Below are 15,466 nucleotides of genomic sequence, written 5' to 3'. Positions count from 1 at the left end.
TAATATTAGCTTTTAATTTTTACGGGTCTATTTCTTCTAAAAAAATCTTATGTCGAACCCAGAAAAAATCCATGTGGTCCTTTCAAATCTTATCAATCCTCTTATAGAAATCTTTAAAATTCTTAAGTAAAAAATCTTTGTTATATAAATCCATAAATAAAGAAATTTTCTAATTAAACCCCACACTTTAGTTCACCCCATCTTTTAATTTAAATTTTCACAATTTCTAAGAAAACCCCACTATCTTCCCAAACTACCCTTAAATACACCCCAAACTGAAAAAATAAGAAATAAAAGGGATTTTCTATTTAAACCCCACAATTTTCTTTGTTCCCAACAAAAAAAAACACAAACAAATAGAACCCTAAACCTGAAATTTAATACTTTCTAGAGAAAGAGAACAACTTTACCTCTCTCCAAGAATTGTAACTGGAATTCCAACACTTGGGTATTGTTGAGTTGATAATTAACAAGAATTTCCATCAACTCCCACACATATTTAAAGATGTAGGCTCGTCAATTTTCTATGTCTTTAAAAGAGAAGGGTAATCTGGCAATAGGATGTAGAGGAGTTTGTATTTTTCTAAAACTTGATATGAAGAGTGGTGGGGTGTGAGGTGTGTGTATAGATGTACTGAGTTAATTATTAAGTTGGATGACTTTTTTTGTCTTTTTACACAATAATAAAACTTACAGCTTAATGATTTAAGTATTGGGGTGAACAAAGAGAAGTGCGGGGTTTAAATAGAAAATCTCTAAATAAAATCCTATAAGTCATTATATTCTAGTTAAATCCACTAGACTTTTTTTATCCCTAAATAGTCTTTTAAAATCTCAATTGAATACACCCCCCTTAAGGTTTCTCATTTTTCTTTCTCTTCGAGTTCGATTCCTTCCACAACAGCTCCTCTCCTCTTTCTATGACGACGAGACAACACCGGCGACCATATCTCCTCTCCTCTCAGGTAGGTCATGCTCCTTCTTCTCTTTCTTTTCCTTCTTCATTTCATTCTCCTTTCCAAGGCTTTTGGTCTGAGTATCTTCTTTGTTGCTGCTGTCTTCATCGTTGGTTTATTTGTTTTGTTTTTTTTAGGTTTTCACAGTTATGATTTCTCTATCTCACTCTCATTTGGATCTCTGTGGCTGGCTTTTTATCAACCTCTCTCTAGTAGGTAAGAACTCTAATTTTCCCCCTCTCTTTCTAACTGTGCGATTTAGATGATTAACATCAGAGCAAAAAGTATTTCAACTTTGAATTATGGTCTAGGCTTTCTAACAAAATGACTTATATGTCCTATTTTGATTTAGGGTTTAATGATTTGGGTATTGAATCGTCAGTCCTTTTTTTTTTTTTTTTTTTTTTGTTGTTGTAATATTTTGGATTTATATAGGAATTTGGTAATTTTTTGAAATTATAATTATGTTATTTTTTTCTTTCAAATTTTTCTCTCTCTCACCTCTCACCTCTCTCCCTCTCAGATATATCGTTGATACTTTCGTACGTACTTTATTTTTTATTTGAATTTGAGGGTTGGAAGCTTGATAGTTGTTCATTCTTTGGTAATGATATGAGACTTTAAACTAATGGCCTTGAGACTGCATATTGCTCAAACCAAAAACATTATTCTTGAAGGAAGATGCTAGACGATGGAGCATCCATTTCAGTCTTGAAGAGATATTGTAGGTTTCTATTTTGTAATCTGTGTGTATTTCTGTGTTTGATATGCTTGGTTCTAAATAATGCCTGTAACTGAAACTGAGATAACTGAGATATTTGGCCTGTTTCATGATCTTCAAAACAAATTGCAAGTCTTGGTTCATTTATATAAACTTCTTTTGATTTTCATGTTAAGATGCAATTTTTCATGTTTTGTTCAATTGGGTTTCTATTTCATATGTGATATGTACCAATTGTGGGTCATGATCATTTGTGAACCTCTTTTTCGTTTTTTTGGGTTGTAGAGCTCAAATTAAGGGGATAAAGGTAGTATAACACTCCGAGTAACACTGAACAAGGTGAGCTGAGAAATGCAATTGGGCTGCTCGAAGTTTGTTTGATCTGGCATAGTATGTTTCTGAGAGTAGGGAATTCGGTCAAACTGATGACATCTTAAATTCAGATTTTCACATGGTTTGTGTGGTAAAGAGAAGCACAGTTTATGATTTGATTGTGAGGTTGCCTTTCAGTCCTGTATCCTTGCTTGTGTTTCTGAGGATGTAACAGTGGAATTGATGGCTGCTTCCTGCCATGTTCGATTTTGAACGAAACAGTTGTCATTTTCTAAAATGGGGACTGTAATCTTGAATACTTTATGGACCCCGCGCCCCCTAACCTGAATGTAATGCAAATATGTAATTTGCAGAAAAAGTTTTAATTGGCCCTGGACATTGAGTTAATTGGTGTAGAACTAGTTTTTTGTCCTTTCACTTAGCTGTTTGAACTGATGTGAAAGAAGAGTCACTTCCAACATTTTAACTGTTTGAAGTTTTCTGTTATTGCTTAAGTGGCTGTTATAAGACTAGGGCATGGCAATCGTCAAAAGAACGAGAAAATTAACAGGAAACAAAAAACATCTCAACAACTGTGTCTACAAAACATATCACAGTGTATTTCAATTGTTGTGATGGAAATTCCTGTAATGTATTTTAAATTGTACTTATGGAGAAATGCCAGAACTATGCAACATTTTTCCTCAAATCTTAACAATTAAGTTGTACGTCTGTCCTTATTAGAATGGAAGTTTTAGTTTCATTCAAGGACAGGGCAGGGTTACCTTGATGTGCAGTCCAAACATTAGATGAAACCAGGAATGGGGAGAGAAAGTAATTCACCGCTTCAAACTTCCTTAATAAGGAGCACTACTACGTTTTTCTATTTGCGCGACGAAGGACAAATCGTATTCGTAGCGCAAACTAGAGCGACGAAGAACTTTCGTCGCATAAAATATCATCGCGCGACGGACAATCATATGCGTAGCGCAAACTAGAGCGACGAAGAAATTTCGTCGCATAAAAGATCATCGCGCGACGGACAATCATATGCGTAGCGCAAAATAGAGCGACCAATAAATTTCGTTGCGCAAAACAACTTCGCGCGACAGAAAAAACGACCGTCGCGTAAAACAAGGGGAAAAAACCGCGAACAAATATTCTGGCGCCTAATTCTTGCGCGACGACTAAACTCGTCGCAAATGACATCTTTGCGCGACAAAACACTATCCGTCGCGCAAGGTACAATATACAAAACCATTAATCCTAAGCCTTAATTTTAATTTTGCCATCTAAATCATATGTTTTTCATTGATTTTAGTGAAGATCATCATTCATACCCTTTTAATTATGGGAATGATGGAGGAGAATCTTTTTGTATGGTTATCAACCTCCATACGAATAAATTTCAGGGTTATCAATTTATGTACGAATCTTTTTGTAGGGTTATCAACTTCCATATGTTTTGAAACTAAAAAGTGTTCATTCAACTCTACAAAACTAATTTCAACGATCCAACCGTTAAACGTGTTTGTATATACTGTGAGATTGTATACCCCAAAAATCGCAAATAACAAATATTCAAAGATCTAGAAATGGGACAAAATATTCAAATGTTATAAATGAAACGTTTGCGCGACAAATATTTGCGCGACGACGATGTATTCGTCGCCCTATGATGTTTAGCGCAACCAAAAAATCCATACGTCGCGCACAATAAATAGCGGGAAAACAAACAGTGTTCCAGGTGTTTCGCGCCACAACGTTGCGCGATGAAAAGAAAATTAGTCGCGCAAGGTGGCTATCGTGGCTGCGTGCGTGTCAAACTGGACTTTTGCGTGACAGAAATTCTCTATTGCGCGACTAACATCTTGTGCGACGAAACGATTTTGTCGTCGCGCAAAGATGTGATGTCGGCACGTCTTTGCGCGCCAAGCATGTCGATTTTGCACGACGGAATTTGGCTTGTGCGACGAAAAATGTGTTCGTCGCGCAAAGATGTGAAGTCAGCACGACTTTGCGAGTCGCTGAAGTGGAATTTGCGCGACTTATTTATTTGCGTGACGAATTAAGCCTTCGTCGCGCAAAGCCGTCTTCTTTAACAGATTCATTTCAGCCATTGCAGAGGCAAACTGAAAAATCAGTTTTGCCTCTGCTTCTGCCCCTCTCTCTCTCCGTTCTCTCCATTTTCTCAGCTGCAAATCAGTTCAGGACATATTGAAGAAGGTATTTTATTTGTTTTGTATTTATTTAAAATATCAATTTAATTTCTTTATATATTGTTTTTGTGAAATTATATTTGTATTCTGTTGTTAAATTATGCACGGCAATGTACGAAGTTAATTGAAATTAACTTCATACATTTTTTATTGTAAAGCTTAGTTCCCGTTCGAGGTTAGTTGGACCACACATGGGTGGGTAAACCACGACTACGGTCCAATTAATTCTTGAATTGTCGCATATTTTGGATAGTTTGGAAATGTATAGTCGTGTCACGTAGTTTACAGCTACAGGATTAGGTTTCGATTGTGGAGATTTCGGTGTCATCTCGGTACGTTCTTCGGGTGGTACGTAGGTATTTGATATCTACGGTACACCTCAAGAACTGTAGCGAGATGCTGTCGAAATTCATCCACGTCGAAATCTAATCTCATGTAGCTGTAAATTACGTGGCATGACTATGCATTTCCGAATGGGATAGGGCCCTTACCGGAGGCATAAGGTGACGTTGTGATTTTCTAAGAATACAACATAATTGTTGTATTGTGATTGTGGTTCCAGGAATTATGAGCAGAAGGTGGATACAGAACCCTAACAGGTGCGCAGACGAATACTTGGATGGAATCGAGGAATTTATTCACTTTGCACGGTCACACAACCCGGGTGCAACTAGAATCAGATGTCCTTGTAGGAGGTGTAACAACATGTTGTGGGATACAATTGAAAATATTCAATTTCATTTAGTAAGGAATGGAATGATTGAGACATACAGCAGGTGGAACCATCACGGGGAACAATTAGACATTGGTTCGTCTTCAAGGGCCACAAGAGTGGACAATGTTGAACCTATTGTGGATGCTAATGTACAAGTCATGGATATTATACATGATGCTTTTCCATTTGCATCAACCAGCAGCAATCAGGAAGGGGAAGATGACGTGCCTACACCAATGGATAGTGCAGAGTTTGAACAGTATGAAGAACTGTTAAGAAATGCCAACCAAGAGTTATATCCGGGGTGCGAGAGCTTTTCCATTCTTACGGCGATTGTGGAGCTAATGCACAGAAAAATAAAGTATCGTATGTCGAACCTGTGTTTCGATTACTTTTTGGGGGTTTTCAAGAGAATGCTTCCGACGGACAATTGTTTGCCGAAAGACCACAGACATGCACAGAAGATGTTGAGTGGTCTTGGATTGGGTTATGAAAAAATCCACGCTTGCAAAAACAATTGCATGTTATTCTACAAAGAGTATGAAACATTGGATACATGTCCTATATGCAATGATTCGAGGTTCAAACAGACGTCTCAGAATAGAATGACTAAGGTTCCACAAAAAGTCATGCGTTATTTGCCTCTGAAGCCAAGATTGTAGCGATTGTATATGTCGACGCATACTGCCACAGACATGAGATGGCATAAGGAAAAACGGGTAGACGACGATGTGATGCGGCATCCTGCAGATGGGGAGGCATGGAAAGAGTTCGATCGAACGTTCCCCGAGTTTGCTGCTGATCCCCGAAATGTTAGGTTGGGACTTGCCACTGACGGATTCAATCCGTACGGGGTTCTAAACCAACACCACAGCACTTGGCCGATTTCGTATTCCCATATAATTTGCCGCCTTGGAACTGCATGAAAAAAGAGTACATGATGATGACTGTTTTGATAACTGAGGATCTTGGCAGGTCAATCGATGTGTACTTAAGGCCGTTGGTTGATGAGCTCAAGGATTTATGGACAAACGGTGTGCGTACGTACAATAAATCCACTGGGAAGATGTTCACTTTGCGGGCGGCAGTTATGTGGACTGTGAATGATTTTCTCGCATATGCAATGGTGTCGGGGTGGAGCACAAAGGGTTATATGGCATGCCCTGTATGCAAGGAAGATGTAACTTCTGGTTGGCACGCTGGAAAAGTGTGTTACCTTGGGCATCGAAGATGGTTGCCATGGGACCACGAGTGGCGGGAAAAGGATAAAGAGTTCGACGGGAACAAAGAGCGTCGCGCAAGACCTAGAGAATCGTCCGGTGATCAAATCTTGGAACAGCTTAATGGTTTGGATTTTGCTCCGTTTGGGAAAACAGTTAGTCGGACCAGACCTGCTACACATATGAACTGGATGCACAAGTCTATGTTTTATGAGCTTCCATATTGGTCGAAACTAAAATTGAGGCACAATCTCGACGTTATGCATGTTGAGAAAAATGTGTTTGACACATTGATAGGAACGATTCTAGATATCAAGGAGAAGACAAAGGACACGATAAAAGCTCGTCTTGATTTGGAAAGAATGGGCATACGAAGGGGTTTATGGCTGAAAAGGGGCACTGATAAAGCTATAAGAGATCTTGCATTTTTTTCCATGAAACCGAATGACAGAAAAGAGTTTCTACAGTTTGTCTCGTCTGTTAAGTTTCCTGATGGATATGCTTCTAATATCGCACGTTGCGTGAATGTTGACGGGGGTAAATTTACTGGACTCAAGAGCCATGACTGTCATGTGTTTATGCAACGCCTACTTCCTGTGGGGATTCGACACCTATTGCCGGAAGATGTAGTGAAGCCAATCATATTGTTGTCCAGATTTTTTTCCCAACTGACGGCAAAAACGTTGCGAAAGACAGACATTCATCAGTTGCGCCATGACATTGTCCAAGTCTTATGCAAGTTTGAGATGATATTCCCTCCGGCTTTCTTCACGAGTATGATTCATGTGATGGTTCACTTACCAGAAGAGGCATTGCTTGCTGGTCCAGTCAACTATCGTTGGATGTATCCAATAGAAAGGTATATAATCATCATCATTCGTGTAAGCATCATTATCTCATGCTTCCTACTTGCTAATTTGCATCTTTTCATTTTATTTTGGCAGGCTACTCGGAGAGCTGAAAAAAAGCGTACGCAACAGAGCGAAGCCCGAAGGATCAATTGTAAAGGCTTGGGTTCAATATGAGGCGCTTACTTTTTGTGGAATGTATTTAAAAGACGTGGACACGGCTTTCAATTGACCTCAGCGCAATAATGACGGAGGTGTGAGAAATGAGCAACTTTCTGTTATTGCCCAAAGTGCACGACCCTTTGGAGATCCTGTACGAGGAGAGTCGTTTTCCAGAAATGACATGGAGGTAGCGCATTGGTTCGTATTGAAAAATTGTGATGAGATAATGGCATATTTAGATGAGCATGAAGAGATGATGAAGCGAGAACATCCATCGCATTTGTATTCCAAGAAACACCGTGAATTGTTTCCAAAATGGTTTTTGGAATATGTAAGTTATAAGTGTTTTGTAATTGACATATATATTGTAGTATTTAATTTTCTCAAACTAACATGTGAATGTTTTTATATAATATTAGGTGAATAAGTTGAAATCAGATAATTCCCCCACTTACAGTGAAGAGTTGTATAACTTGGCATTCGGCCCAATTCGAGCTGAATTATTCTCGGGTTGTCATGTTAATGGCGTCAAGTTTTTAGGGACTGCACGAGATGACAAGTTGTGTACGCAAAACAGCGATGTCCATGTTCCAGGTGGAGGGGAAAGTACGGACATTGATTTCTATGGCAAACTCACAACTGTCGTGCAATTACTTTACAAAGACCGATACCAAGTCATCATGTTTAAGTGTCGATGGTTTGATACAAACCCAAATAGGCAGGGAAGTGTTAAAATTGATCAAGGGTTACTATCTGTGAACATGAACAGAACTTGGTACGATGACGACCCATACATTTTGGCAAACATGGCAAAATAAATTGTCTATGTAGATGACCCTAAAGCAGGGAGCGGGTGGAAAGTTGTTCAGCAGATGGATCACAGGAACGTATATGCTATACCAGAACTAGACCCATCTGATGTCGATGTCGCTGACCAACGGTCAGAATCTTGCATGGAAAATGATGCGGAAACGCTTCGCGATACAAATGTTGTTCAGGAACCATTTCAGCTCGAAAGAGTGTCTTCAAGAGATATACCAATTCAATCCATTACAATTGACCTCGGTGATCTTCCTAGATACGATGTAGTTATGGAGGAGGAGGAGGAGGAGGATGAGGAGGATGAGGAGGATGAGGATGATTGGGAGACTGAAAGTGATGATAGCGAAGACAACGAAGGTTATTATAGTTCGGATGATGAATAATGCAATTTATTTGTTGCTTACTATGTTTTAGTATTGGTAATTTCTTGTAATGTAATTACGTTAGTGTAAATATATTGGCAACTCTACTTTTGTTGAATATATGTACTTGTTATATCTAATTTCCAATTATATATGTATGTGGAAAAATAAAACGGAGTTTAAAAAATTTGGATATACTTACTGAGAAGATTAATGTAAAAAGCAATGAACTCAAGTCATTCATACTTTTGTAATTAAATTATTTTACATTTAATTATGGCGTAAATGCAAATTATTACGGTTAGGAAATGAATCTCGTGAAAAGTACTTTTGTCTAAAACGACCGGTCGTCATTTTTGCGGGACGGAAATCTTCATCCATAACTGTTTTTGAATTTTGGTCCTCGTAGTGTTCTTTTTTTTTCTGTGCTGAATCCAACCGTATAAAGAAATCGAAATTTGAACATACGGTCAGAAAGTTATAGATTAAAAACTGAACAGAGCTCGGAATTGCAAAAAAGGGCCAAAGAATCTGTAAAAAAACGACCGGTCGTCTCTGACCGGTCTCATTTTTGCGCGACGAATACTACTATAGCATCGCGCAAGAGGGTTTTGCGGGACGAACAATTTCGTCGCTACAGTTAACAAATATGCAATAATCTTTGATTAATAGAAAATAATCTTACGCGACGAAAATATTTACCGTCGTAAGAGGAGGATTTGCGGGACGACGGGTTTCGTCGCGGTAGTTAACAAATATGCAACAAATTTTTGATATAATAGGAAATAATCTTGCGCGACGACAAACTTTACACGTCGCGCAAAAGACATGTCCCTAAAAATCTCAACTTATTGCGAAATAACAGAAATAACCTTGTGCGACGAAGACTATCATCGCACAGATAACTGTGCGACGACGTATACGGCCTCGTCGCAATTTTCGTTTAAAAAATAATCAATATAAATTATTTATTATTTTCTGTTTCACTTTGCGCGACGTATATAATCGTCGCGCAAAGTGTGTTTAAAAAAAAAAAGTCGAAATTAAACTGTAAATATTTTTAAATGAACATCAAATTTAGTTACTATATTCATACGGGGTCAAGGTTTGAAGACGTAAAAAATCATCAAATTTTGAGTTAAATTAACCGTTCAAATTTGATTTTTCATTTGTAACCGTCGAAAATGTTGGTCCCGTTACATCATGTGTGATTGTAAATTTTTTCTAAATTTTGGCGTGTACGATCTCTGAGTATAAACCAACAACTCTACCGGTTGGATCGTTGAAACTACTTTCCTAAAATGCGTGTGTCATGAAAACACTATATTAAAAAAAATGAATACATTTTGTATATGTTTGTTAAATAGAACATACAATTTTGTGGTATCCACTATTGTAAATAACTTTAAATGACGATCCAATTCAATCATTGTATTCATATACAGTAAAGGAGTGCACCCGTAAAAAATCATCAAAATCGGAGTTAAAAAAACCGTTAAATCGTGATTTTTAGTTTATAACCGTCGAAAATTTTGATCCCGTAACATCATCTATGAATCTTGCATTTTTTCAATTTTTGGTGTGTACGATCTCTAAGTATGAACAAACAAGTTTGACGGTTGGATCGGTGAAACACCCATCGTACAATGCGTAGCCCCATTAAAACAACATATTCACTAACATTTTATACTGTTTACTTTTTGTACTTTGCGCGACGAATATTTGTCTGATTCGTCGCGCAATAAATGATAGCGCGATGTAATGAAATTGCCGTCGCTCAATGTACTTCTCAGGATTTAGGGTTCTGAAAGGGTTTAGGGTTTATGGTGCGCGATGATTTTGTTCATTTCGTCGCGCAAGTTCTCAAATTTTTGGCGGTTCCAATCCCGCGTATTAAAAATTTCTTGCGCGACGCCGTTTATTGATCTGTCGCGCAAAGTACGAAATTTAACTTTGCGCGACCGATGTTTTTTCGTCGCGCAAAGACGCAAACATTTAGGGAAAGAAACGCACAGTTTTGGTCTGTCTTCAACCTCTCTCACTCTCTCAGTCTCGACATCAAAATCGCAGCCTCCATTTCCGATTTGAACCCTAACTCGCAGCCGCTCTCTCTCTCCTTTCCCTCTATCTCATCCCTCTCTATCCCTCTCTCCTCCGTCCCCACTCATCCCTCTCAGTCCCTCTCTCCTCGGACCCCTCTCATCCCTCGCATTTCGTGGCTCCTCCGGCCCGTTCTCTCTCCTCCGTCCCCACTCATCCCTCTCAGTCTCCTCCGTCCCCACTTATCCCTCTCAGTCCCTCTCTTCTCCATCCCCTCGCATCCCTCTCAGTCCCTCTCTCCTCCGTCCCCTGTCAGTCTGTCGCCTCCTCCGTCTCCGCTCATCCCTGTTAGACGGTGGCCCCCCACTCTCTATCTCGCTCGCCACCGCCGAACTACCGTGCTCTCCGGTCTCCCTCGAAACCCAGTTGGTAAATTTCCCAACGCTCCCCGATATATATTTTTTCAATTTTTAAGTTTTATTTCAGAAATTTTCGGATTAAGTTTGGAATTGTTTTGCTGTTTCAATTTGTATATTTATTTTATAATTGTTTAAATTGCTGCTTAGTCTGATGGTTGGTTAGGATTTGTATTGGATTTTGTATTGTGGCATCTAAGTGTTTAAATTCCTGTTTCAATTTTGTTTTTTTATTGGATTTGTATTTTTTATTTCAGATTTGTTTTTGTATTGAAATTGCATTGTGGTGTACGATTTGTGAATTTTTAGGTGTATTGCTGTTAGATTTCAGATTTGATTAGAGCATTTGTTGCTGTTTTTTGTATTTTGATTAATTTTCGGGGGCTTTAAACTATGTGCTACTAACCAAACTATTTCAAAATTGGGCAGCAATTTGATTTTTCTTTATTATGTGCTTCTGATTTTTGTAATATCATACATGTTTCTATTTTGTTTGCTTAAAAAAATGTGCTTCTGTTTTTTGCCATATAAAGAATACATGTTTCTGTTTGTTTTTTAAATATTGAATTTGTTGTTCATTAGGCTTTGAGGTTTTTTTTTTTACAAAATAATAATTTTAGCCAAGGATGTTTTTTAATTGTAAGACCTTATCAGATGTCACAACTTATCAGACGTCGTAAGACGGTGATGACTTCACCTAGTTCAGCTCCCCCGACTGCGGTGTCAGCTCCCACTGGTGTAGCACAGTCGCAGGACATGCCAGTTTCTCCCCACGTCTCCCGGGTGCCGGTGTCATCAGAGTCATCAGTGGCGCAACCAGTTAGTGCCAGGCGGCGTCACCGCCCTCCCAGCACGACCGACACCACGTCGCCATCTGCTGCTAGTGCGTCGGGGTCACAACCAGGTAAAGATTTCCTTCAACTCTAGTTGTTTCAGACCAAGAATGTTAGTAGGATTTGTTATTTAATGTTAATTTTATATTTCTTTGCAGCCAAGAAGAACACCCGAGGACCCTGTCGCTAGTTGATGACGGCCAAAGTCACCCGGGTGAACAACAGTCGTATAAACATCGCATACGACGCGCGACATTGGGCTGCACCAACGGCTGACCAGCACAGCTCGTTGGCCCATGACATTGGATCCGTCGTTCGGACTTTTTGCCCGATCAAATGGAAGTCCTGGAGGGTCATGCCTGATCAGGTGCGGATGGAGATGTTAGGACACCTGTCGGTATGTATTATATACCTTTTAATTGTTTTTCCCTTCAAATTTTATTTCTAATATTTAATGTATGTAATGAATTTATTTTAGACAAACTACAATTTGGAGAACGTCGGCGAAGAGATGTTAGCCTACATCAACAGACTCTTTGCTGACAGGTACAAGCAATGGAAGAGTGACCTGCATCACCATTTTCAGGCATATGATGATACGCAGGTTGCTTTTCAAGAGGGTTGCCCGAAGGAGCTTGAGGGCCAGGAGGATAGTTGGCAGTGGCTCTGCGGTCATTTTCAAGAGGCCGATTATGTGGTATTTTTATATATTAAATTGAAACTTATTACATGTTTCTTACTAATGTGTATTTAATTTTTTATATTTCATTTCACTTTCAACTAATACTTTTTATTTTTTGTATAACAGAAGAAGGCCGAAGCAAATAAGGGCAATAGGCAGAGGAAGACTCTTCTCCACCATTCAGGTTCCAGGCCCTTCTCTTATAGGATGGAGGCGCGGCGCCAGGTAATAATAAAGTTGTTTTTATTTATTTTTTAATATGTCATTAATATTAATTTGTTTTTTTCGTACTAACATTTTTTTTTCTGCTCAATTTAAGGGGGGGTCCAAATTCCCAGAGATTGACGTATTTGGCGACGTTTATGTTCGACCTGGGAATGAGTTGGTGGAGTCCCTTCATGTAAGTAGCCTTTAATTTAAATTATTATGTAAGCGTTCAAGTTTTTATAGTTATTATATGAATGTTTTAATTCATATTTTATGTTATGTTCAACAGACGACTATGATTGAGAGGAGCCAGTTGGTTCTTCAGGAGTCCGCCTCCCAGCTTCCTCCCGATACGCCGCTCGAGTCCGTGGTTTCTCCATCGGATGCAGGGTTTCAAATCCTGACTGAAACCTTGGATCAGAGTCTCGGGAGGCGCCCAGGGACATATTGTCGAGGGATGGGGAATGCCAGGCAGCGGCCACCTAGACCCCGTGAATCATCAGAGTCAAATGAAGAGGTGACTGCTTTGAAGACAGAGGTGGCGGACCTCAAGAGTCATTTGTCTCATATTCTACAGTCCCTCGCTCACTCCGGCATTTCAATCCCGCCTTTTACTCCCCCGTCGACCTCCGAGCATGGCAACCACACCTCTCCCCCTGTCAACAATGTCCAGACCTCCGAGCTGCATTTGCCAGACGACAATGTAGATCTTGGAGGGTTGTTTGATTAGATTTTAACATTCTTAATTACATTTTAAATATTTCTATTGTACTAAATACATTATGTTACAACATTTTACATATTTCTCTTTATTACCTTTTTCTAATTGCAATTTCATTTCATTATTTTAATATAAAAAAACAAAAACAAAAAAAACCAAATTTATTTTTTTTACCAAAATAATTCAATTTAATTTTAAATTAAAAATAATATATTTATTTTTTACGCGACAATAGTTTCCGTCGCGCAAATTTTTTTTGAAAATACACAACCGTAAAAATAAATTTTAAAGAATTTATTTTATTTTGCGCGACGAAAGAATTTGTCTCTCTAAGTAAATGCGACAAAAATATTTCGTCGCGCAAATATTTTAATCACGAATACACTCGTCGCACAATACCTGCGCCACGAATGTTAGTCGTAGCGCAGTGTCCTTACAACGACTATGTTTCGTCGCGCAAATATTTTAGACACGAATATACTCTCGTCCCTCTACTTTAGCGCGACGATTACGATTCCTCGCGCTATGTTAATGCAACGAACGTATATTCGTCGTGCAAAACTTTGACCGACGACAAATCTCATCGTCCCGCGAAATATTGTGCAACGAAGGTTTACCGTCACTCATTTTGCGCGAAAATTTTAATATTTTCATCGCGCAAAGTCTATCTTTACGATCTTTGCGCGACATATTTTGCGCGACGAATATTCTGTCGCATTACTATTTGTGCGACACAAATGTACTTTGCGCGACCAAAACTCCTTCGTCGCGCAAATACAAAAATCTAGTAGTGGAGGTTGTGTCATGTGATTCATACTATTGGTTATTACTGATGTTTTTTTGCCTTTAGAAATTCCTCTAAGTTCATATGAAGTTGATGTGTTCGTTGGAAGGTTTTATACATGACATCACCTACAATTTAGGCTCATTCCCTTGATTATGTGACAAATGGAGCTACTGCAACCTCATCATTTTGAACATTCTTGTGCTATGTTTTTGGTAGAAGTAGTTTGTAAGCATGCTTTATTGTTCCATGATCTGTTTCTTATTTGGATGCTAGTTCTTTTATCATAAAGTCACTGCTACAGGTGAGTAATTCTAGGCCATTGGCGAAAAGGGTGTTTAGATAATGAGAAAATTGAGAAAGAGTGAATTGGCTGAATGGTAATGCGAATGGTCATCTGTATAATTTGTTTGCACTATTATCAGTCAGATGCAGGAATCTCTCTATTAGACACACACTTGCACACAGACATGAAAAATTCCTGACAAATCCCTTTCGCGAGGGAAATGCAAGATTAGCCATGGAAGGTTAGAAATTTGTTATGATATAGGGTGATTTTGGCACTCCAAACCACCCTTAAATTTCCTCGTGCACTCATTTGTGTGTTTGTAAATCAAATTTAAATTGTGCATTTTGATCGTTTTTTTGTTTCCACACTACTACAAAAAGGGCAAAAGACGACCAGTAAACAACGACGGTAGATCAAAAAACCGTCGTTGTTTTTTAAAAGACGACGGTAATAGAAACCCGTCGTAGAAACATACTTTAAACACCTAAAAAACGGGTACACGAATAGATATTTTTAAACCACGACGCACCAAATTAAAAAAGCGTCGTCTTATTACAAAGGTATTTTTCAGAGCTAAAATCTGAACCTAAAAACAACAACTGCATCTATGAAATCACCGCTGTAGAAAGTAAAGACGATGATATAAAAATAAGACGCCGTGTTAACTAATTAATAAACACGACCCAATTTTCTTAGTCAGCGATGCATAAATTCAAAGGAATCTACGACGGTTAATTACAAAAAAAATCGCCGATTTAAATTAAGTTACCACAACTGTAAATATAAATTTATCGACTTTTTAAATATACTATACTACGACGGTATCCATAACTCTACTGTCGCATAATTGTACTAACCACGACGGTTTGTTAAATTAACAACGTACAAATTTTTTACCATTATTCGTCTATCATTACCAGAATGAACTTTGTTCCTCATCATAATTGAACCATTATTCGTTTTTTTACCATTGTTCCTCATCATAATCGAACCAGAATGAACAAAGGCAATGTTTTAGAAGTGGATGATGTGCCAATTACTCTCACAAGGAGTTTGAGGGCAAGAAGCTTGTCTCAGCCGCCAAGGAAGGTCTCAAGCTTGATGAGAGTGAAGACGAGGCAAAGAAGAAGGAAGAGTTAAAGGAGAAGTTTGAGGGA

General features: G+C 38.5%; 1 pseudogene; it reads left to right on the top strand.

Moving 5' to 3' along the window:
- The first annotated feature begins 11,480 nt into the window (after positions 1-11,480).
- Positions 11,481-14,142, top strand: LOC148295604 (uncharacterized; annotated as a pseudogene).
- The last annotated feature ends 1,324 nt before the right edge of the window (positions 14,143-15,466 follow it).

The sequence above is a fragment of the Prunus avium genome, chromosome 3 (assembly GCF_965620075.1).
Source record: "Prunus avium chromosome 3, drPruAviu1.hap1.1, whole genome shotgun sequence".
In the NCBI taxonomy this organism is placed as follows: domain Eukaryota; kingdom Viridiplantae; phylum Streptophyta; class Magnoliopsida; order Rosales; family Rosaceae; genus Prunus; species Prunus avium.
This window is presented reverse-complemented; position numbering and strand designations above follow the sequence as displayed.